We start from the raw sequence: 25,411 nt of genomic DNA on the forward strand, positions 1-25,411 counted from the left end.
CATGTTTCATGGAAACTTGCCATGCATGTTTGATTTCCAGAAAAGGAATCCACAACAAAGAGTCCTAATAGCATTCTGTAGTCAGTGTTTTAAAGCAGCTGTGGTCAAGAGATTCACAACAGCTGTAAAAAGAATAGAAATCTCTTTTTCTATACACGCTGCGTCTGGTCCAAAAGCTTCCTCATGAATCTGTGGTTCACTTTCTCACCATAATGAGGTCTGAAAACCAAAAAATGGTTTGTCAAAGTGACTTCTGCTGCTGAGTCCGCTAGCTAGCCATTCTGTTGACCACTGACTGGCTGCTCAAACTGACCATCTGTGGTTGTGGTGCTTGACCAGATGACAGTTCTGCTGCCCCAAGACAATGGAACTGTAACATCCAGCCATGCAGGCTTTTTCCCTTGACCTGTAGACATTCAGAGTGAGTGTATTTAGACTAAGCTGCATATTTAAAATGTTTAGCTTTCAATGTTAGTCTTTTAACTCCTTTAAAGCATCTTGAAAATTGTGTGTGTCTCATATGTCTCGCATATAGACAAGTGTTTACAGGTCTCTTTTAAATAGCTCATATATTTTATTTTCCTGCTCAGGTTATGTACATTTCTTTTTATAAGTATAAATCAAGAGCTGCTAACCTCAGGCAGGAATTCATAGTTCACTTGTGGTCTGGGAATCTAAACTCAACCCTCAATCACTTAAAGCGGGGTACACGCTACAAGATAAGGCAGGTTGGCTTAATGAGGGTGAGCCACAATTTCTTCCTTTAAACAAATGTAAGCAAAGGCCTGAATTTCTTATTGGTTTTTTTATTAAACTAAATATAGGACATTTTTTCTCAGGTATGATGTGATTGATCCGATCTCCTCGGAAGAATGGCAAGGACGCACCTATTTCAATTCATAACAACATGTTTAATATTGATGATCCAATATCCTATTGTGTGAGGCGATCCCTGAGGGCAGCCGAGCATCCGATCTGTGGATTGTCACATGGAACAAAACAATAGTCAAGTGAAAAGCAAGCTGACTCGAGGCAGAAGCACAACAGCGGCGGCAAATTAATATTTACTCACCTCTCGCTGCTGCAACATGTCCAGCACGTCTTCACAACTTCATCAATAGTTTTACTTCTTTATTAGTGAATTTTCAGCAAAAAGGGATCAAAACAATCACCAACTCTACCTGCACACAAGGGGCCTTTAACTGGAGGTGATTTGGGGATATTTCCATTTATAAGAGTCATCAATGGAATCGATTAGTGTGCTGTGTGCTATTTTAATCAACAAAATGTTTGATCTATCATTATTTGTCATCACTTTAAAAATCTTTTAGTGCTGGCCAATTTAAGGGACATTCATCGAACATCTCTTTGCTCACACGAGACACAAACAACTTCATAAGTCTTTTTCACATGTGTGAATTGATTGGCTCTGGCACTTGTTAAAAGACTTTGATGTGTAAAATTGGAGGCTAAAAATTGAGTTTGGTTCAAAATCTCAGTGCTGTAAACAAAGTTGTGAGATTTTGTTGCTGATGAGCTCACCTGTCTTAACTTCCTCTGCTCTCTCACAGGTTTTCAACAGCAGGTCAGATTATCTTCTCTGACTCCTTGACTTGAGACACAACCATCACAAACCATGAGGCGACGTGCAATTTCTCCTAATTCTGCTCCTAACATAAACACACGTTAGTTTCAGTCTTTTTTTCTTAGATAAAATCTGTAATAGTGTGACTAAAAGAAAAGAATATCAATGGGGAAATATTAAATAAGGTGTGTGTGTGTCCGTGCGTGCAGGTGTGCAAGACAGGGAGACGCTCTGATGCATACTAATGACATCATTACACCCAGCTGCCCCTGACATGTTTACTGACCAGCAACTGTCCTCTCGCCACCAAACCAAAGTCCCCACCTCGACCTCGTCCATCCGTTTATTTATTTTCCGCCATCCTTTAATTTCCACCATCTCTCCTTCTATTCCTTTCTTGTATCGCCTGCTAAAATGTAAACAACACAGTGAGGCTAATTATGGTACATTTACCCAAAATCCCAAGCTGCGACGGCAGTAAATCTGCTTGTGATGTGCTTACTGCATGGGATTGTGTGTGTGTGTGTGTGTGTGTGTAGGTGGTGCTCCCCTCAGAGTGGCCTCTCTTTTTTTTCTGGCATTGAACTTGACCTGGTGCGACCCCTCTATAATGAATGAATTGAAAACATCTCCCTTTGGAATGCTGTGTGTGGAGAGAGGAGGCCATAGCTGCCTTCCCCACCTCTACTCAGTGTGTATGGGTGCTGGTGCGTGTGTGTGCTTGCTCAACCTCAACAAATAAAGACCCTGTCCTCCCCCACCCCGACTACTTCCTACCTGTAAATACTGAGCACATTGTTACAAACACAGACCACACATACAAACACTTAATATTACAAACTATGAGGACGCAGCATAGAGCGGTCTTTCTCTTTTTTCTGCCCCCCCAGGGGCGGTGCAACAATGAATGGGGGGCATGAGTGGCGTGGGCAGGGTCGTACCCAATCTGAATGGTCACCACAGACACATATAGAACTGTAAATTGTCACTGATGCAGGCTTATTTCTTTGTGACAAAGTCATCAAAAGAATAAGCCTGGAAGATAATAATGTTGAAACTCTGATGAGTTTGTTTTCAAAGTTTTAAAGAATAGAGGAAACTTTATTATTTTAAATAGTTGACTGATAGCAGTTGAGGTAGATATGATTAGCAAATATAGAGAGAGAAATAAATGCATCACTCCTGTATTTTCACATGTACTTATTTGTATTTGTACAGTATGTGTAGAGGGCTCCTCTTCATGAAAAAGTCTGAAAAAGCTTTTGATGAGCTCAGGTCTCTATCTGCAAACACGATGAATGTCAAACAAGGAGGATGTGTTTGTATTTGTGTGTCCACATGTGGCCAAATGTCCAGTAAACCTGACAGGGTGGGACGTTGAGCTGTGTTTGATCTTAATCCTGCATCTGCCAAACCTTGATGCTGTCACCATCAATCTCACACACACATTCGCACATGTATACACATTTACGTCAGGGGGAGGGGCTAGTGACAGCACGCCGAGGGGTGGGCTCATGAATAATAAACCGGAATGGAAAGAGGTCCAGGTAGAGGGTTGTACTCTCTCTCACATTCACACATGCACAAATACACACCACACACACACACACACACACACATCCCCCACATAACCTCGCCCCCATGCTGCCCTCGCCCTCCTCCTCCTGCAGCCCCCATGTTTATGCATGGCACCCTGTTTCATATGTATCGGCCACATCATTCCCCCTGTTGTCACGGGAACTGATGACACAGGCTGCATTAAGAATGATGACCCGCCTACAGATTACTGTGCTGTTGGTACACATAGAAGCAAACGCACACACGCACACACACTTCCGCATATAAAAAACAGAAATACTCAAATTCACAGCCTAGCACATATATATATATACACACACACACACACACACACACACACACACACAAACACGCACCCTGTGACTGATGTTGGTAACATTTCCCAGTGGGACCTGATAACACCAGCATGGCAGCCTACCATCAAAAACGTAGGGGGAAAAACAGAGAAAAGACAGTGGACAGTAAAAACAATCCCCCCAAACACACATACACACGCACGCACACACACACACACACACACGCACGCACGCACGCACGCACGCATGCACGCACGCACGCACGCACGCACGCATTCAATCAATGCATGGTGCATTTATGAACCTCACCAGTGCCTTAACTGACAATCTGCATCACTATAGTAACAGGGACAGTGGGGGGCATGTGAGGAAACTGACTGAATGTTATTGATCCTATTACCAGACAAAAAGATTAATTCAGTTGCTGAATTATTAAAAGCAGCTAAGAGCACAGATGATGCTGCTGCAGTAGTTGCGTGCAAATGGTCACGATAACATGCTTTATCGTCACAAAGTTAAAAACAACAGGACTGATGAACATGGATGTAAAACCAGATTAAGCATTCTGGACATGGAGATTTGAACGCTGGAAGACCACAGGCTGATGTTTGTGATGTCAAAAAACACATGATAGGGTGATGAAAACAGTCAAAGCTGTTACTAAAACTTTTTTTTTTTTTTTCATTTGAAATAGAACATTTTGAGTTTGTCACCCAGGTAGACAAAATGATGATTCATTGGCTTTACAGGGCTTACACTCTTAAAATAATAAAGTGCACACCAACAGTAAGAACATTTCATAAAAGGAAACTGCACAGATGTCCAAAGTTTGTAATCTGAAAGATCAAAAATATATTACTGTCTATGTTTATTTAGTACAAATTTCTAAGTCATCAAATTATTTAGTGGCTACACAATGCAGTATGAATTGGCCTTGGAGAGCTTACAACATCACAATAAAACGGAGCATTCATGGAAAACTCTTTGATAGGTTCAAGGATGTAAACAAATAAGAAACAGTGAAGGGACTCTTCTTAACACAATAAAGAAACACAGAAAAGCTTTTCAAGATTTATTTCACTAGAAAGGCACAGAAGATGAAGAAAATTAAGAGCAATCATTTTCTAAAAATTGATGTGTTATTTATGATGCATCCAGGGACTGAGGTGTGCACACAAGTGTGGCAAGGACCCCCTTAAAATATGATGGACCCCCCCTGCTGCCACCCCAAAGTATTTTTAGGGTTTGTTTGTAACAGGCTGCTCTTTTTGTGAATTTCAAAGTAGTTCTTTAAATTTGAACTTTGTTATATGCATGTTAACATAATATACCCAAGAAAAATTACATGTGCATAATAAGAATTCAATGTTAGACGTTTATATGAATAGAGAGGATAAACAAGGGTTATTCATTTGTGTACTTATGCTGAACGTCTTAAGTCTTGGGGCTTAAATCTGAAGTCAGTCTTCGAGACGGGCCACCAATGTTGAAAACGTCTGCACACGTCCCTGGATGGATCAAACAAATTGTCAAAGGGGACAAAGAAATAGAACAATCTCGAAATCAAGCATTTGAAGTGTTAGGTATAAGTCAATATGCATTATCATCTTAGTACATTAAAAGGAGGACAGTAAAAGCAGTCATCGTGCAGCCATGTGTTATTTGAGCGTATAAAACAATGACAACAGTAATCCATGCATTAACTTCCTGTAGCAGCACAGAGGCTGTGCTCGGTCTGTGCTGGTGATTATGGAGCGAGTAAGACACTGAATAAAGATGACAGTTGATGGTTGGTAGCATTGTTTGTGAGATACAGGGTCAGTGTGTGTGTGTGTGCGTGTGTGTGTGTGTGTGCGCGCGTGTGTGCGTCTGTGTCTGTGTGTGTGATATGGATAGTAAGGTCCACAGAGATGCCTTCTTTGTTTTTTAGCGACAGACATGAAACAGAGGTGGGAGAAGAAGAAGTTCTCATTCTGTGTGTCTCTGTCGTCGTGTTCCACATTTCCTGTCACTCGCCCATATAATGAAGTTTTTCCTCTTTCCCTCTTTTGTAGTCAAAGTGAGAGACACCAACTGATCCTTCCTTTTTTCTTTTTACCTCTTTCTTCTCCCCGTTTCAAAGATGCGTCTGTCGGAAGAAGAGAATACATAATGTATATCACAGACAATCGGAAAAAAAAACAAGGCATTATGAATAATTAATAAGCCGTGATGCATATGTATAAACATTTCCATATCAAATAAATATCATATCTAGTTTTATGACTCTGTTTTTTTTGTGCTTTGAATACTCAATTACTCATGAGCTTGTCTGATCATTTGCAGCGGGACGGGCTGTTCTGCATGTTTTAATAAAATAACTGTAGGTTTAAAGGCGGGGAAGTTACCGGGAAAGAGAAGCACTTTTGATAAAAATATATATATAATAATTTTAAGGACTGTTTCACCAAGTTCACCACAGATCTGATGTTTGCTGGTTCAAGACAAGTTCAGATACAGAACTCCCAGCAAGGAAATAAAATAACTTCCTCAAGTCAAGAAGCATTGTCTTCAAACTAGATCAAGTGGATTTCTAGCAGTCATCACTTGACTTTCGACTCCAGAGACAGTTCGTGAATTTGTACTGGAAGAATTTTCACAAAATAAAGAGGTAATAGAATACTGCAAGAGTAGAATAATGTTACCTCCCTTTAGCCATAAGCATTCATGCTGGATTGGATTGTTTTTTAAAAGCTTCCACAGTAGAAAAACAGTGAGCAGGAATGAGCCACCTGATACATCTAGAGGCGTGTTTACCTTTATAAGATAGATATTTTATAGAAACATAGACTGCAAATATCAATGGATAAAGGCTAAGTGACGTCAGCCATGTGTTACAACAGGGGGAAACAGGATCTTCAGCAGCAGCCGCCATGCTGGAAATCTTGTCTTAGCATAGCTTTTAGTCAACCTAACAACATGCTGAGAGACGGAGCTCAGGCAGGTTATATGAAAAAAAAATCACCCCATTGCAGTTTGTGTCCATGACGACAATAACTACTCAGGCCTATTTTATTTGTTGTACCAGGCTGTAAACATGTTCATTTGTGCTTTAAAAATGCATTTTTGTCCTGGAGCCAGCCTCAAGCAGAAATTCAGTGAACTGCAGGATTTTGCATTGCCTTCATTTTTCAATACAGGAGGATGCCGCTTGGATAGGACAGCTGAGAGAGACAGGAAGTATTGGGTGAGATAGAGTATTGGGTAGGAGGTATACAGCAAAGGGCTGCAGTCAGATTCAAACCCAATGCTGCGATGAGAGCTATAGCCTCTATACATGGAGCGTGCATCATGACCGTTTAGCTATCCCTGCCCGCCCCTCCACTATGTATCACACTCACACGTACTGTCCCCTATTGAATTTGAGTGTTAAACTTTAAAACCTGAATAAGTGTCTCTGATCACAAGCAACAGATTTATCTACAAATTTATCTAGAAAAAGTTGCAAAGTAGAGGAAGCAAATATTTGACAAAAGATATGTTTCTGTATACGTCCTTTCTGTAAACATCTCAGAAACACTAACAATCTGAACCTGGAAGTGGCAAAAAAAAAGGCTTTCTTAGTGTCAATATCTGGACTGTTGTTTGGGCACATTTGGCATTAGCTTCACGTAAAAAGAAATAAAAAAAAATAAAAAAAAGCATTTGAAGAGAGTAATAAACAAAAGGGAGACCCCCGTCACTCATTTGAGGTAAATAAAGTAGTTGCAGAGTTTCTGGTCATTTTATTGGTCATCTTTCTGTATTTTTTTTACCTATTGAATTTTGTACCGTTTTTCTCAATTTTATACCACTCTATTTAAAAGTTGTACGCAATGATTCTTGATGAACCCGATGAAAGCCACAAGCTAAAATATTGCAAAACTCTTGTCGTCAGTGCTTCTTTTGTCACCGAGTTTCTTTTGTCACAGCACTTTAAAAAATCGCACTTGTCAATGTTAGCACTTCCTCACCAATTAACAGGAAAAAAAAAAGGTTCGGGGATGATATCAGCTTGGTCTAGAACAGTGAAGGAGGAGAAACTAATCTGAACTGATTTTTGAGGGTATAATTTCCTGGCCTCGAGTAGAGGTTAGATTCACTAACCGAGCCCGGCCTGACTCGGCCGGCGGCCAGTTACAATATCATGCTGCAGTTCTAGTGCAGAATGTATTCTGCTAACTCATCTACACAGACATGAAGGGAGAGGTCCTGGGGATTAGCTGACCTGAGCCAGTGGGAGTGAGCAGGAAGTGGAAATTTAAGTGTTTGCAGGATTTATTCAGTGTCCAGGATCGCTTTGCTTCGACTCTCCTGACTGGAAGCCTGAGATGTAACTTCCAGGCCTCTCCACCTTTGGCTCCAGCTCTGAGTTAGACAGGTTTGCACTTGGGGAAACTCTCCGGCACTTGTGAGCTTTTTTTCCCCCTCGAATTTTCATGTACGCACATGTTGTTTCTCACACTTTTTTCTGTCACTTTACCTTTTTCCTCTCTTTCTCACATTCTTCCTTGAATATCTTATACAATCTTGCTCTGTCTTTCTGGTGTTTGATCTCCCTCTCGCCCCCTTCTCCTTTTTCATGTCACACACAGTCTCTCTGTCTATCCACACTATCCCTCTCTGGCTCACACACACTGATCCTTTCCTCTTTGCCTGTTTCTTTTCACTTACTTTTCTCCTCATTCCTCTTTTACAGACTCTCTCGTTACTCATCACTCTTCCCTCTGTCTCACACACACTCCAACTGACTTTAGTGTCTTGCTTCACCTCCTGCCCTCTCTTTCTCTCCCTCTGTTTTTCGTTTTAGCTTAGCCTCGATTGACCTCTTTTTTGCTTTTTTTTTAAAATAAATAATGCAAAAACCGACCCCCCCCCCAAACAACCTCCTATACTCTTCCTCTTTTCAAGTTTTTTCTTTGTTTACCTCTGTAACCCCTATACCTATCCATCGTTGGCTTTCAATCAAGCTACACTTACACACACACACACACACACACACACACACCTACACACAGAAACACATATTGGCTTGATGCCCATACACACATTTGGACCTGGCTGCATGCTTCTCAGTGTCTGGGGCCTCATTGTGTGTGCGTTTGTGCATGTGTGTGTGTTCACATGCATGTGTGTGTGTGTGTTTGTTAGGCCAGTTTAAAAGCAGGATTTGGCAGGGCTGAAACTTCATGCTCCACTCTGCTCAACCCCCTAGACCTGCATGAAGACAAGGTTATCATGTTCCCCCATCACTGCCAGACACACACACACACACACACACACACACACACACACACACACTCATTTTTGAGCCGTGTGTTGGAGGGTGTTGTGTGTGTGAGAGAGAAAGGGAGAAGGGGGCGTTAAACACAAAGGATGCTACAACCCTGCCTTCTGCTGGCCAGAGAGCAGAACTAGAGGTCAAACACACACACACACACACATGCACACACACACGCGCACACACACACACACACAATCTTAAGGTAGAACTTAAATTGTATGTAAATAATCAATGAATGACAGAAATGATGATATTGATTGATAATACTGTATAACCATTACACCAGTCATTAATTCTGTATTTTTTTCTGTCCTTATTGATGAGCGATAGTTACTTTAAATATCTTCTTTATCACCTTCGTCCTCTACGGTGGATGCTGAGTCTTTGATTGATGGATGGTTTAAAATGTGGTTGTCAATCACTGCTTTTACTAGCCTTCAAACTTGGATGACATACTGTAGGCTCGTTAACTTGAAAGGGCTGAATCTCAACAGGATACAACTCAATCATGTAATTTAACAGTATATCAACAGACAACATCAAGAACAAGGGGCGGACACATCCGTGCTCACTGTAGTGAGGCTAGACCGGTACACCCTGACCTCGATGAGTTGTAAGAGTTTTGTTCATACATGTTTGGGATTTGAGACTTTTGGTCCAGCCACATACTGGCTATATTGTAACATCCAGCAACTTGGACTATTTGATTACACTTGCTGATAGCTTGAAGGTGAATTCTTAAAGAATGGAATTCTTTAATACCACCGAAGGCATCGTCATGAATTTTTGATCAATGATGTTTTGAAACGATCCAAAACTTTCTAAGACGATCAAATCAAGAAATTCTACAACATTTGGGACACTGGGTTTATTTGACAGACTTTTAACTCTCCTCTCAGTGCTTTCTTTAACACAAGGGTTTTTTCCGGATGATATTGGATCATATGGATAAATCTGTCAAAATGTTAAAATCTGTGTTGAACAGAAAACGTTGAATTGGTCAGAACGAAAGAAGACTTTCGGATAAGAGGCAAATTCAGTCATCAACCAAGGCCAGTTGCTTTTTGATGACAAAAAATAGTCGCCTGTGTTGGATGTTGAGGTCTTCTGGGTCTGGCTGTATATGTCAGTGAAAAACCCTCCCCACACAGCTTACAAACCAATACTGTCTCACGATAAGGTAGGTTATACATTTGAAATTGTGCATCAATTTTTGGAGGTGTAAATTCAAAGAGAGAGAAAACAAGCTGAAACTATGCTTTTAAGATTTAGGAAACATGGGTGGATAGCAAATTTTTTTTTAATCTAAAAAAAAAATCATTTAGTCAATTTGTGAATGCTGCAAGTGAAAACAAAACCGACTTTAAAGTCTCATACACTGCTTTGATGTCATTTAGTGGGCGTTTTTTCTCCATCCATGACACGTGGATTGATGAAATCTTCACACCTTTGCAAAATAATAAAGCAACCTTATTATCCTGAATACACACACAGTCTAATATATACCCTTTAACTGTCTAATTAGTGTTAATGTAATTTCCAATTAGCAAAGCTTTCTACAACCTGATTAAACCACCAATCCCATCCATCTCCCCCCATCTCTCAGGAATAAAAGCTGAGGATAACTTTATTTCTACACAAGCTATTGTGAGTAGAAACCTCTGTAGCCACTGTTGATCTATTATCATCCTAATCATATCTTTCCAGAGAATAAGTGAAAAGAAATAAAAGAGATGGTTGCATGAGAGAGAGAGAGAGAGAGAGAGAGAGAGAGAGAGAGAGAGAGAGAGTAGGGGAGGTAAATAAAGAAAGAGATGAAGTGATAATAACTATGATAGAAGGATAGAGAGGGGAGATAAATATAGCATATGAGGAGAAGAGAGCACTGATTAGACCTGGCTCAGGAGATGTCATTGTTAATTACCACCCCCTCATCCACCTGCACCACACACACACACACACACACACACACACACACACACACACACACACACACAAATTCAAACCACAAACACACAGGCAATTGATTTACAGAGGTTCAGAGTGCACGTACATTTTGATATAGTTGAAAGATCACACTCACATGGATGAAAAAAGAGACAATAAGCTGCAGACATTCATGAAGCTGCTGAGTTTCTTTTCTGTAAGTACGGTTCCTAAACAATCTGAAGTAATCTTTTCTAATGAATTGACTGACATGTTGAACTTTAAGAATTCTAATTATAATCAACTGAGAGTCAACCGACACGTCTTCATAAATGCATCCATAACGAGTGTTAATAAGACGCCACAGTGCATTAAAACAACCTTTTAAGCAGTTTGGCTGCGTGTAAATGTCCAGTATGGCAAAAATATAATCATGAGATGTTTCAAGTGGGTTGGGGCTCAATCAATTATTTCTGATTCTGATTTCTTTCTTTAAAAGGGACAACACACATTAATTAGAGCAACAACTGTATAAAGCAGCACACAGACATAATATAACATTTGTCACATATCGCACATTTAAATACACAATATTTCTCCATTGTTTGGTGGAAGGTCATCATGCTCAATTCTAGCTGTCTGAGCCTCCCAAAGTCTCCAAAACATGCAGATATGAGAGAGAGGACGAAGTGTTCTTTGGCTCGTCACAACTCACTGCATCACCTCTGACTGACGAGGCCGTAAACTAACTAATGTCTGTACATTTAAATAGTTACAGAAATTCCATCACAATTAATATGACCAAAAAATGTAAATGCCTTGCAGATAAGGAACAAGGTAACACTGTGAGGTGAAACAGAGAAAGAGTCACTAAACAAACCCGATTTCCCAATAAACAACAGAACTGTTAAAGTTCCTACAGCCTAATAACGATAACCATAAAAACACCATCAACCCATCTCTCGTCACATTTCAAACATCTCTGTGTGACCCCAAATATGGGTTAACCACATTAAAACTTCCATGTTCATGTTGCATTTAGTATATTTTACACACTGCTTGAATTCACTGGTGCAGATGTTTTCTCTATGTTTAATTTTTCATGCTCTCTGTGATGCATCTTATTGACCACCTCACACTTCTTTTGACTTAAAGAAAAGCTCTTCTTACTATAAAAGTATTACTTATCACAGGGGGTCACCATCCGGCAAAGTGTCCAAACAAACCAAACAATCTTTCCTGTGCGCATATTGTATGAAATACTGTATGGAAAAAAAAAACTGTATGAAAGGAAATTAGATGAGAAGCACATTTTAAAAAATAAATAAATAAACTTGTCGCTTTAGTTTTATCTGAAGGAAAAGAAAAAATGAAAAAGAGATGAAATCAAGGAAAAGAAGTGTGTCATTGAATGCCTGTACTTAATAAAAGAGAAAATGAAATGTGCTCGCTTCACTGCAGCTTTCCTTCCTCACTACTTTAGCCTGCTGCACAATTCAGATCCTGTTAGCCACATTAGCTTGCCCTGCTTGGGCACTCAAACAGGCAAAGAAATCCAGCCGAGTCTCAGGCCTTTCTCAAGCTGTGAATGGAATAGCTTTGCAATTTGTCCTGGCACAAAACAGCATTTTGATCTTAATGAATGGCAAATGGCTACCATTAGCAGTGAGAGGGATTATTGGGAGGGGTTGGTTTATGGCACGTGTATGTGTGTGTGAGTCCGTCTGTGTCTGTGTGCGTGTGTGTTTGTGTATTTGTTTGGCTTCTGAGTGGGTGCTGCTCTGATCCTTCATTTAAAGGCTCACTGCAGGACCTCTTCATGGGACCCTCAAAGAGATGGGCAATGTTTAGAAGTCAGTTTAATAAATTTAAAACACACACACACACACACACACACACACACACACACACACACACACACACACACACACACACAGAGGGAGTACTATAAATGTTTTCAGCGGAATTGAATGCAAACCTCGGAAGACCTCAGATGGCAGCTTGCTCATCCTTGAGTATCCTTATGAATTGAACCGTGTATGTGTGTGTGTGTGTGTGTGTGTGTGTGTGTGTGTGTGTGTACCTATAGTTCTGCTTGTGTCCTAATGACCAGCATGTGCTAATTACTGTCTCTATAGATAGAATGCCTTCTTTGTGCTCTCTTGCTGATCTTCTCGACCAATCACAAAACAGTATTGATGTCTTTCTTAATTGTATTAAACCGAGCTGGGTGATTGGCTGCAACTGCAGAGCGCCAGACAAAATGCAGATTCACTGACAGCTGGCCAGCCTGCTAATGGACCTTATGTGGTTGTGTGTGTATTTGTATGTGTGATACTGCTTCTTCAACCACTAATTATACTCAAACTGCAAGCATAGACACTAATGCACAATTGGACTTTGGGCTTTAAATGTTTTAATAAAACATAGTCGTATTTTTGAATGGCCGTGCATCCTGATCCCTTTTCCCCTGAGACAGTAAAGTTCTGTACTCTTTTCTAAAAGGAGCCTCTGACGCAAAAATCTTCATTTTGCATCATCTGAGGCTCTCTTGGTTAGCAGGGGAGAAACTACATCGCGAGTTCCTCATGTTTTCGACCATGCTACAGACCTTTTATAGATCAGTCGGTGGGACCTCACTGCCAAAATATAAACCTAAAGTCCACCATCTTGCTCAGTTGGAAGCTACCGTTTGCTAGCAGGCTCTGTAGAGAAAACTGATAAGAACCGAGAACGGCGGAAAAAGAATGTTTCAACTTGATATGATATGAATGAAGGGGATTTTAAAGGTCTTGTGCTCGAATCGGATGTGCGTGGCTCTTTCTACAAGCCACAATATAGCGGGGAGCTGGCTGCTTCCGACAGACTGTGAGACTGTGAGAACAAGGAGCCCAGGCTGTCTCGAGCTGGGTCAGACTGGTGGTGCTGGCGCTCAGTCTAACCCAGAACTCCCACCAGATATGTGTGCATTGAAGCTTCATTTCGGTACGGTGCCATGCTCCATGATCAGTCAACACCAAGCTAGTACAACAGAGCTTACACAAAGTTCTGCCAATAGATAGGCTACAGAATCATGAGCGACAAGATAAAACAACGTACCTGGTATAAAAACCACATAAAATACAGTTTTACGCTAAAAATATACCAAATGTTGTTTCGGTGTGTGACTTCCTGTCCCACTCGATCTTAGATATCTGTTGCAGAGGACTCCTGAGCTGGGATCGAGCTGAGACGCTTGAAACAGAGCCAGTGAAGTTGAAGTATCAACTCTGCTGCTGAGGTGGAGCCGTGACGGGCCGAACACACATCTGGTGAAATTTAGCACTAACTCTACATACAGCCACAAATACTGTGGCTCCATTCTTTCTTTGGTCTGAGTATGACCTGCTGGGTCAGAAAATTCACACTGTACAGATATAGTCTCCACAAACATGTTGTTTCTTAGTTCATATTCATAGCTTGAACTAGCAATGTCGCATTCATTTGCTGTCTGTTTTGTGGATTTGTAGTCAACGGTGAATTACTGTGTCTGCAGTTAATTTGATATCTTTGTTGAATTTTTCGATTTAGTCTGCTTACCAAATTTGGCATCAATGCACTATAGTGACTCCTGATGAGTAAAACACCTCATGCATAATTTATGTCTTTTCCACATTATCCTGTTTGTGTGGAAACATGTCCTTAAACGGTCTTCTGACAAAAAAAAAAGAAAAAGAAAGAAGAAGAAAAACAGCGATAAAAATAAAACAAGCAGAAGAGTCACATTTGAAGATGCACAGCGTGGTGTGCACATTGTCTATCACTCAACCCCGGGACATTTTCTGCCACATCAAAAATCTTGCTGTAAGCGCAGATTTAGACATATGTCTCATCACTTTCTTCTCTTCTTTTTTCAGAATGAAATAAGCGTTGATGAAAGGCGGCCATTTTGTTATTTACATTGGAATGTGCTCTCCCTCTAAAGTCGGCCACAGCTTCAAGCAACATTCATATTTGTTGCCCCCCCCAACACACACGCACACACTTGTTTCTCTCCCTTCCTTTGTCTTTCCTCCCTCTCCTTGTCATCTTCACACAAAGGGGCCGTGTGTCATTTCTGTTTGATGTGCAGAGAATGAATAAAGCAATCTGTAACATCTACGTGAGGGTCCACTAATGTGCACATGGCAATGGAGAGTAAAATATGGGCATCTATATGAATTACGCTCCTAACAAATACCATGTCATGCATACTGAAGTATATATTGCAACAATATGACTTGCCCATGCACAAACAAATAAGATACACACACAAACAATAAAAAAAAGTGCTGACTGGCTTTTCTGCCTCCCTGGTGTCCTCTGGTAGTTTACAGAAGAAAACCCAACCCTGTGAGGCAGAACAGATCCTTGTCTGATATATTTCTACATGTTTATTAGATAGGAAACAGCTTGAATAGTGCAAATGAACAGCGTTAAGTCTGATGGGACACACAGGTGCAGACAAGAAGTGCACATAGGCAAAGCACAGTTTTTTTTTTCTCTCTAAATAGAAGTTATCATCATCAACAACAACATCCACCGCTGCTCTTGAGAGTTCATATCAGCATCAGAACCATCGTTATCATCTTAATCAATAGCATGAGAAATATCATCACCCAGGCAGACGGGAATATTTAACACTTCCTCCAGCTACAACTCGCCGGAGTCACAGTGCCGAAAACAAATTGTGTGGCGAAGGTTTATTCACATCTAGTTTGGAGTGACGGACATGGTGACACAGTTAACACTTTTAAGTCTTGTGAAAAAAAAAAAAAACAACCCAAAAAACCTGAAATGAGTTCAATCACAACTGACTGCTGCATATTGTTTACAATTTTAACACATGGACATGATTTGAAATTCAGATTCTGAATCACAGAGAAGTTTTGAAAGGAGAAAAAAGTCATTTATTATATTCACAACTGCATTTCTCTGACCAGACACCCAGAGCTCTATCAGTGTTTCTTTTCCATCAGCAATTGTACTTAAACTGGTTTGAAGTTTTGCATCTCGGGGAATAAGAACTTTAATAGAGATTTTATAAAACCTGTTAACTGAGATGTTTTATCAGATAGGATGAAATCTAATTGCATTTAGTCACAACACAGTTAGGATGTTAAACTGTAACTGATTCAACAGTGATGTATCATTAAACATCATTAAATCAATCAAACAATCTTTATTTGTTTACGGCCAATTTACATAGCACGTGTCAAGTCCCCGGGCATCCTCAGCCTGTAGCAGCGTATCACTAGGAAGTGGTCCATACCTGAGCCAGTCTCTAACTGTAAGTTAGGGCACAGAGGAAGGTAAGACTGGTGTAATAATAATTATATTTTCAACATTGCCCACCCACTGACCTGTGACTTGAGAATTCTCTCTTATTTGAGTCAATTTAATTTCATATTGTGTAACTGGAATCAAATGGCGTCTCTAAGTTGCTTGTTATTGGGAATTTGAACGTGTCTGTGTCAATATGTGATGTATGATTGATGGGCAACCTGTCTGGATTGTACCCTGCCTCGAGTCTAACATCAGATGGGATTTGCTCCCTCCCCTCGACCCCATAAGGTGAGCAGAGAAGCTCAGGGACATGCTCGTTTTTAGTTTTTTTTTTTAGAAGTTGTGGAATTGTTCATGTTGCCTTTGTGCTTGTGATATTTTCATTTCAACTAAAAATGAACACTTTTAGTAAAATCTTTACACCAACAAGCTCACGAGCCATCAGCTAAAGCAGTTCACGATCTTAGACTGCTGGGCCAGCTCTCTACTTTTTCACTCCATTAAAGTTCTTCTGGGTGACACTTCCTGTATTTGGAAGTTGCTTTACTTAAAATTCAGAGAATTTAGGGTCACAAACCAAAAGGCAATTACTGTGCCTCTCTTCTTATGCACCCACAGAGGCGTCTGACTGGGTTGATAAATCTTTGAACCGAGCACCACAACAAAGTGCCGCCTCAGATGCCTCTTTTAATTCAAAACACATAAATGGTATGACAAATTTCAAAAGAAGAGGCTTTTGCATTTGGCCCCCTCTGCTGTTCACAGTAACCTGTTTCTATGTGCATTTGGACACAAGACTGAAACAACCTCAATAATCCAATAAGATAATGGTTCATATTTTTCATTCTGATGTATTCTCAGTCCTGTGTCTTAACGATGAAATAATGTTGAGCCTGAAGATGTAGCATTAGCATCAGCTAATTGCTGTACATTTGAAATGTTAGCTACTTCTGACTGCAGACGGTCCAGAGGGAGGATGATAGTTGAGTGTGGTCTCATTTTACATAGAATAATATCATTCAGCCTCTATTCAAAAGTATGTTATTATTGTATAGTAATGCTCCTGACTGGTCATCGCAGCCCAAAGTCCCCTCTGTCAATCCCTACTTCACACATACAGGAGAGGAGGCAGCGGTGTCTGTGGCGTCGGTGGGGCGGTTTGGGGAAATCAGAGACTACGGCCGGGAGATCCGAAGGGAAATTAGCCAGCACTTAGCTGCACACATGCACACCAGGCCCAGCTGGGAGACCGAGCCTCAGATCCGAGCATGGAGGACATGAAAGACACACCAGCACTGCTGCTGAAGGGAGGAGAGAATCTCCCCCACTCTCTCTCTCTCTAGCTTCCCATCTTTCTCTCTCTCTCCCTCTTAATCGTCTCTGCATTCGCTCTGTCCTCATCTTTCATTCTCTCTTCCTCCCCTCCATCGTTCCCGGACTCCTCTCTAAGGAGGTTTTCAAGAATGCATGCGTGTCCGCAAAAAGGGCTCGTCCTATTTTCTGTGTGCGTGTGTGCTGTTTTCTTTCTTTTCTTTTCTTTTTTTTTTTCGCTGTTGAACAAACTGTCCAACAAACATCAAACACAGGGTGGAATGGGAGATGTTTGGAGGGGAGCAAAGAAGAAGTAGAAGGAAAAAAAAAAACGACACTACATGGTGAACACTCTCTTCAAAGGGCCAACATCGCAACCCTTTGACTAACATCCCGGGGACATAGCTTCACTCTCGCACAAACACACACTCATAGTCCCCTATGAGTCAGGGGTCATAGCATTTACAAGGCACTTGGTGTACAGTGGCATCAAAACAGTCCCCCAGCCACAGAGAAAAACAAAACAAAAAAATCAAGGAAGGCTCAGAGAGGCATGCAGTGAGACAGATTTGGAATATAAAGGGCAATAGTGCATATCAGTGGAGCAGCATTTGAATTTAAGCAGTTTATAGTCAATAACCAATATTAATTCACTGTGTATATGACAATATGTTAACTGTGTGAACACATTTAGACCATGAGATCGATACAGAAATATTAAAATAATATGTCCCTGATCACAGATACAGCCTCTAATTGGTCGACAGACCAAAACAAGACGTCAGTCTGTCTGAGTGAGCAAACGACAAAAATAGCTGGAACATCTAGAATTTTTAAAAAATGTCTTCATGTTCTCCTTGCTCACTTATACCTGTGTCTGCCATTTTCCTTGATCTGTGTCAACGAGTGAAGCGCAAAGGATGATGGTCAATGAAGTTCCCACTTCCGTATGCTCTGATCCACAGCAGTTTGAAACAAAATTACCCTTTTTGACAAACCGTCACAGTTCCATGTCATCTGGACACTTTTTTCCCTTGCAATACTGTGAAATTAACGATACAGCCACATCCATTACAAATGTGTTATTTTTTTTTTTTTCAAGTTTACCCCTTGATTAGTTGAGGTAAATAAAATAATGATGACAAAGACGCACGTTTCTGACCTTTTTTTTTTTTTTACTAAATGAGAGTTTTTGGAGGTAACTTTGCCTCTTTATTTTTAAAAACTGAAAATAAAGAGGCAAAGCACTTAGAAAGAAAACAGACAGAGTGGGATGTCAATGTCTACGTAGACTTTAAGTTTACACAGACAAGTTGTGTGGTGAGGCAAGTCAGTACCAAACACAATTCAAACTGAGCAGCAGAGGCACTCTGGTAATAAAGAATGCTCCAAAAAGGCTTACTGTGTCAACCACTGAACTGTTTGAGTACATCACCAGGCTGTCTATATCTGTGCCTATGCTTCTCTGATTAAACGTTCTGTCTTATTGTGTTGTGTTTGTACGTCCCCTACTTCTCTCACCCCTCCTTTCCTCTGTCTCCCCCCTCCCCTCCCCCTCTCTGCGTGCCCACGGCCCAGCAGTAATTCTGTGTTTATCAACTCTTTATTATGGCCCCTCGCATCATCATTTACAATGGTAGCATCTGCTCATTGCCTAGCCCGAGCATGGGGCAAATTGCTTTTATAGGAAAAAAAACAGCAATGGATGACACACACACGCACACACACACACACACACAGCATCAACTGTGGAGAAATCAAGACACCAGGCCCCGGCCTATTTACAGCGGCTGTTAACTTTCCCGGCAGAATCCCACTCAAACACACAAACACTTCACTTCTCCTAACAGGATCATATGATTAGCTGGCCACCATCAGCGAATCAAAATGAGTCGCAAATCCAATGAGGGAGCTGTTTTGATTTTCCTTTCATTTTTTCTTAACATCTACCTGACGCCGCAGTGTGAGAAACAAATATCACATCTGGCCTCGTCGCTCTAATTTCTGCATTTGGCTCGTTCTAATTTAGCCGCTAGAGCAATGTGGGAAACAGTGGGGAAGCAGAAAATGGTAAGACATCCTATCTTTGTTTGTTCGCATTTAACACATTAGCATTCCCTTATTGGGAGGCGGGTGAAGAGATGGCGGGGTGAATGTGTGGAGGAACTCAGAAGTGGGGAAAGGAAAATTAACACGGTGCTCATTCAGAGCGATTTTTTCCAATTATAAAAAGCTCCTCATCGACGTCCTGTAGGGATGTGGAACAGGAACAGCAGTCTGGTTTCATACTGGTGTGTCTGTGTAATGGCTGCCACGATAAAAATGGGATGAGATTAGAAGAAATACGATGCAAACAAACTAGTGCAAAGCTTTAACATCCTGCTGATAAAGCAACCCAGCTATAAACCGAGTTACTAACTAAAGGGAAAGGGCATAAAATAGCTTATTTAAGTCTAGCATTAGTGTTAGTTCTGGTGTTACTTAAAGTTGAGACCATATTGTTCCCACCCCCTCATTGTCTATACGTTCTCAAGATATCTTCACACCTTCACTCCTCCACTATCGGCCATTTTTAGCTGCTTTCACACTGCAAAACACAGCCACAGCTTTCTCTTCTCAAAAGTGCTGCCACAGAATCACCTCCAAGTTAGATTTGGAAGCATACAGGAAAGAAAGCTGCCAGCTCTGCTCATGATTCACTGAAGGTCTAATGTAACATGTATCAGCTCGATAGAGCTTTCTTTTGAGACTTACACTGGTTGATTACATTGTGTAGTTTTATATTTTAAGTGTTGTGTCACTCTTGTTTTTCTTACACACCTTTCTTTTTGTTTTCACATCTTTATTGTTCTTCTCAACAAATTCTTCTTTTTTTTTAAAGGTTTATTCCTGGGGTTTTACGCCTGTCCTGTGAGACGGTGAATACAGTAAAAAAAAATAAAATAGTAAGAGTGAGTGGAGAATGACACGCAGGAAAGAGGCCACAGGTCAGATATAAACCCAGGATGCCCTCTTGGAGAACTATAGCGTCTGTACATTAAGTGTGTAACATTAACCACGAGGCTAACGGTCCTGCAAAATTCTTTCTCTTACCATTTGATGACTGCCCTGTTTAATACATTTGATAGCTTATAGACCAGGTCATTTAAAATGTTTAAATGAGATAAAAAGTGATTACTCTTTTTTTAAGATTTTGAAACCTAATTTTATATTCTTGGCATATTGTTTTCATCATGGAAATGTGGCATGATGCTTTATTATATATATAAAAAAAAAAATACAAAAATACAAAACACTTCAAATATGCGGTATATTTTTTCATATTTCACAACTTTTATTTTATTGCATATCCTCTGGGTTCTTGGATTTGTAACCCCTTGCTATATATTGCCATGTTTTGAGGTCTAAAAGGGCTAAAAACACAAAACAAATACATTTATTTTGTTATCTTTAATGACTTTATTAATGCCAAACCCAAAGAAAAGTAATAAAATAATTTCAAATCTCATGGAAAAAAATCTTCTAATCTGTGACTGGTCTACTAACACAGTGTGAATGTAATGTAATGCAATCAAATTAAGGGAACTCAATCAATGCGTAATATACACATAATTTAATCAAAGACATGTAATCAAACTCTAATATGACACCACCACTGATCTAAATTAATTGTAAGCAATGATACAACAACCAGGTTGAGTACTGCTACTACCTTTACTGTGTTGTTGTCATGGTGATACTTTGTTTACGATAAGACAATTTATGTCGACATTAAAATGAAAAGGTTCTTAATGCTTGTTTTTTTCATTACAAGGCTGTTTGTGTATGTTAGTGTGCATGTGTGTGCGTGCGTGTGTGAGCGGGCACGTGCGTGCGTGCATGCGCATAAATCGCTTCTTTTGCAGTGACATAAGCTGGATCTGTCAAGACAGATTGACGTGCTTGTTGCAGTCACTCAGCGTGACACCCTGACATTCATCTTTTCTGGTGTTTATGAGAGAGTGTGTGTGTGTGTGTGTGTGTGTGTGTACAGATGGTTGTTGAAGGTAGGGGGTTGGGGGGGGGTAAAAGATCTTTGCCATTCATGCTTACACACACACACACACACAACACACAACACACAACACGTGCACACATGCACACTCATCCCCAGCGGCTATGTTTCAATGCTGAGGGATGCCGTCACCCATGATGGTCTTTTGGATACACACAGACACACACAACTACACAAACAGACACAGCGGCCATGCCAGGAGGCACAGGGGTAACTGTTTTTATATGATGATCAGATACAGCACAGCACAATAAAGGCTGTATAAACAGAAGCTTTAAATGTAAATCCCAAACAAAGTGACATCCCCGACACCGATAGATTCTCTTTTCCATCATATAACACGTTACCAGACCTCAGTTTAATGTCCAAATATAGTGTCCAAATAAACCTGCAATAGATTTACACTACATCTATAAAGTGCCATGACCTCTCCATATGATTTACAGCTGGTTTCTCTTACTGTCCGTCTGCATCATATTCATAAAAGCAATGATTGAAGAGTGTATATTTTCATATTGAGGCTCACCTTTACAGCAGGAAGCTCTGTCATGTGGATATTAGGTTGGGGACTCCCCCCAGTTGTAAGAAGCCGCTCTGCTGGGACACAGCTCATTCTCTGCATGTCTTCATGAACTGTGAGGAGTAAAAAAAAAAAAAAAAAAAAAAAAAAGAGAAATAAAATGATACAGTTTTGCACAGGGGGGAGATATATGTTAAAATATTGCATGTCAAATTGACTCTGGATGAGGACAAGAATTTACATGCACAAACCATCTCCTGCTTTCAGAGACATCGTATTGCAGTCAGACTCAAACTGAACCCTAAAAAGAAGCGCTCCACTGCTAGATAAAACATCTGCAGACCTTATGTTGCAGCATTTTGGTGGTTGTGAACTGAATTGATTTAGATGGCCATCTCTTTTAAATTGTTCATGTGAAAGTTTGCTGGACTGCCTCCCTTGGTATTTACTATGTTGCTTTTTGCACCTTTAAATTATTTGAGAGACAGAACAGTGGATAGAGTCGAATATCAGACAGAGAGAGAGCAGGGAACAACAGGAGGGAAAAGATATTTTGGGTCAGCGTCGCGTGCCCGCAGATTTCCACCAAAAGACGCTTTTCCAAAAGTGGAATAAAAAGTGTGCGATTTGTGTTCTGATTGTTGTTGACTAAAGCTAGCCTAATGCTAGCAGTTAGATATACCGTCACTCGGAAATATGAAAAAGGTGCATCATTTCATGAGCAGAATTTGATACCTTCCATCAAGGACATCAACTTTATAAACACTGAATAGAAATATTAGGGAATAAAAAGTTTGCAGTGTGTACTGATACAGCGAGACAGTTTTCACCACAGAGAGAATGATTGTGATGTTTTAATATTGCAAGATCTCATAGTATGAGATCTCATTACTCTCCTTGTGCACATTGAATTTATCCATTTCTGATAACATCATCATTAAAACTGAATACAGGACAAGATAAAAACTCTTTGGACTCTGGGAAAAAAAAAAAAAAAAATTCACCTCACTCTTTTATCCACACAAAAAATATCCTCGATCACATGGTAAACAAAGAACCAGTATCAAAATGCCCCAATATAACTGATGATACAAATACATAATTGATTTCACAGTGATCTGGAACGACAGAAACAACCCAGAGAAAAAGGAAAAGGGGCTAATGGGGAAGGCTGCACTGCTTATTTGACTCCATGAATCCAGGTCAGAACTGGTCTGCAAAGCTTTAAAGCCCTACAGTTTTCATCATACTCTCAGAGACGCACCGACACTCACACAAAGTACAAACAACGCACACACACACCCACACACCCAAAAGGAGGGAAAGTTCAGTCCACACACCATCACACATAAAGATGCAGACCTTGTTTGGAACAGAGTCCTCTAACGTGTGTGTGTGTGTGTGTGCTCAGCTGACAGTGTTTCCCCTGTGGGCTGAAGACAACAAACAAGGTCCCAGGTGATTTTTGCAAGAAGTGGGGGTACAACACACACCAACACAGAGACAGGAACACACAACTTTTCGATGTCGTTGCTGCTTCCTGGCAGCCATGACCAGCTGGTTTCTGTAACCAACTGTAGTGTTGTACATTCGTCCTGTCTGCACGTGTGTTTGTATGTGTCAGTGCTAAAGGAGAGAGGTGAAGGATTTCGATGTACATTTGACCTCCAGGTTCTTTATTACGCTGCCACAGCCACACTGCAGCCTCTAGGGAGTGTCCTTGTATGTCTTCATCTCAGACAGACAGAGAAGAGAGAGAGGAGAAAGGAGTGCAAGAGAAAACAAAAAGGGCTGAAGAGGGAAGACGGAAAGTAGTCACCGGCGTGCCCTCGTTTTGGTGGACAAAATTAATTACCAGACAGGATGAGAAGCCAAAGTGACCTGGCTGAGCTCAGGCTGAAATCACTATCACTTGGTGATATTTTTAATGCAGGTCTGTTATTTTTAAAAGAATGGCTGAAAAGTTTATAGATGGCTTCAAAGTGTTCCAAACTTTAAAATCCACAGTGTGCATTTGGCCAAATTATCCTTAAACTATACATTAATAGGGCTGATGAGATAATAATGACTTAAATAAAACCCAGAGTATTGTAAATCGTCAGGCTAATAAGCAGGGTACACAATACAAGATAATCAAACACGTTTTTGGGTTGGTGTTCGAGCCCAAAAATGAGACTTGGTTCAACTGTGACCATCGATACTTTGTCACTTGTCATTGTCCACTCTCCCGTCGCATAATCCTGAAAAAAATCTCACGTTAATTTTTTATCCTTCTCTCCAATGTGAGGTGTGTTAAAAAGTGGGGCCTAATCCTATAAAAATGTTTGTTATCATAATTAATCACATTTTGAATCTTTTTGTGATTTAGCATAAATCAGAATGCTTCAGTTCAAACAGAAAGCAAACGTCTGGCACCTTAATGGACAGATTTTTTTTTTATTTTCTGGAATTTCTGCATTAACAGTTGAGAGAAAAATAATACCTCAGCAACATGAAACACGTTCTCGCTCTGACAATGCCTTCAGAGTTTATGGACCAATCCATCTCCCGTTTATGTTGCCCACCTTTTGATTAACCACAAATTCTTTATTGGTCTCAGGCATATTTCTGAAAGGAGACCAGACCTGTCCTGCAATGTGACCACCTGTTTTCCACATGTTGCAATATCAGTCTGAAAACCAAACCTGACATCTCCCCATTTGTCTGAAACAGCTTTTGACCTAGATGCAATGAAACTTTGTCTCAGAGTTAATCAGAAATTTGGCCTTCTTGCATGCCAGTGGAAAAGGGGATATATCCATCCAGGCATTAGCATTAGAAAGGAAGAAATGGTGGAAATGAGAGGAGAGGAGAGATTGTTTGGCTGCCATCTTAACGGAGCGTGCCTAGCCAAGCCCGGCCAGGAGAAAATATAAACCCCAGAGAATAAGGCTTATTTTGACTGGTGGCCAGTTAGGGGGATAAGACTCTACAAGGGAGGTGTCTTTGCATGTGTGTGTTGGGGTTTGTGTGAATCATTGAGCATGCATGCCATATAAGTAGCCAGCAGATTTACGTCTGCCTGTCTCAGGTGTATATGTGTGTCCAAATCTGCATCTAAAGCCTTCTCCTCCTCCTCCATTTCCATAAGGATAAATGTCATTAGCCAGGCAGCTAGTGGCAAACGTTACTTTTACTCAGCATGAGTGTGAGGGGTGACTTTGTCCCTGAGAGGGAGAGAGAGAGAGAGGGGCCTGATACATGGACCAGACACAAATCCTCTTAGCCCAAAGAAGAAGAAGAAGAAGAAGAAAAAAAAAAAACGGGCTTTTGGGTGGCGGCTTAAATCGGCCATTGTGGCTCTACTTTAAAACTTCCTCTGATGCTTTTCTGCCAAGTGCTAATGTAAATAAATGAGCCCCGTAGGAAACAGAGGAGGAAGTGAGGGCAGGAGGTAGAAGGGGGATCATATTCCTCAGTCTGACAGTGGAGCACACATTACTGGCCTCTCTGTGGCGATAGCACCTTTCTGAGTGGCTGGGTGGGCGGGTGTCCT

At 40.6% G+C, this 25,411-nt stretch overlaps 1 long non-coding RNA gene across 3 annotated transcripts in view; it reads right to left on the bottom strand.

Moving 5' to 3' along the window:
• Window positions 1-4,795: 4,795 nt before the first annotated feature.
• Window positions 4,796-25,411, bottom strand: part of LOC306836000 — a 139,298-nt gene continuing 118,682 nt past the window's right edge. For all 3 annotated transcript variants that reach the window (XR_013780721.1, XR_013780722.1, XR_013780723.1), the window contains 2 exons: window positions 21,883-21,989; window positions 4,796-5,587 (listed from right to left, as the gene is read on the bottom strand). This is a non-coding gene — a long non-coding RNA (uncharacterized lncRNA). The remainder of the gene's footprint in view (window positions 5,588-21,882; window positions 21,990-25,411) is intronic.

This window comes from Symphodus melops (assembly GCF_947650265.1).
Source record: "Symphodus melops genome assembly, chromosome: 15".
Classification (NCBI taxonomy): domain Eukaryota; kingdom Metazoa; phylum Chordata; class Actinopteri; order Labriformes; family Labridae; genus Symphodus; species Symphodus melops.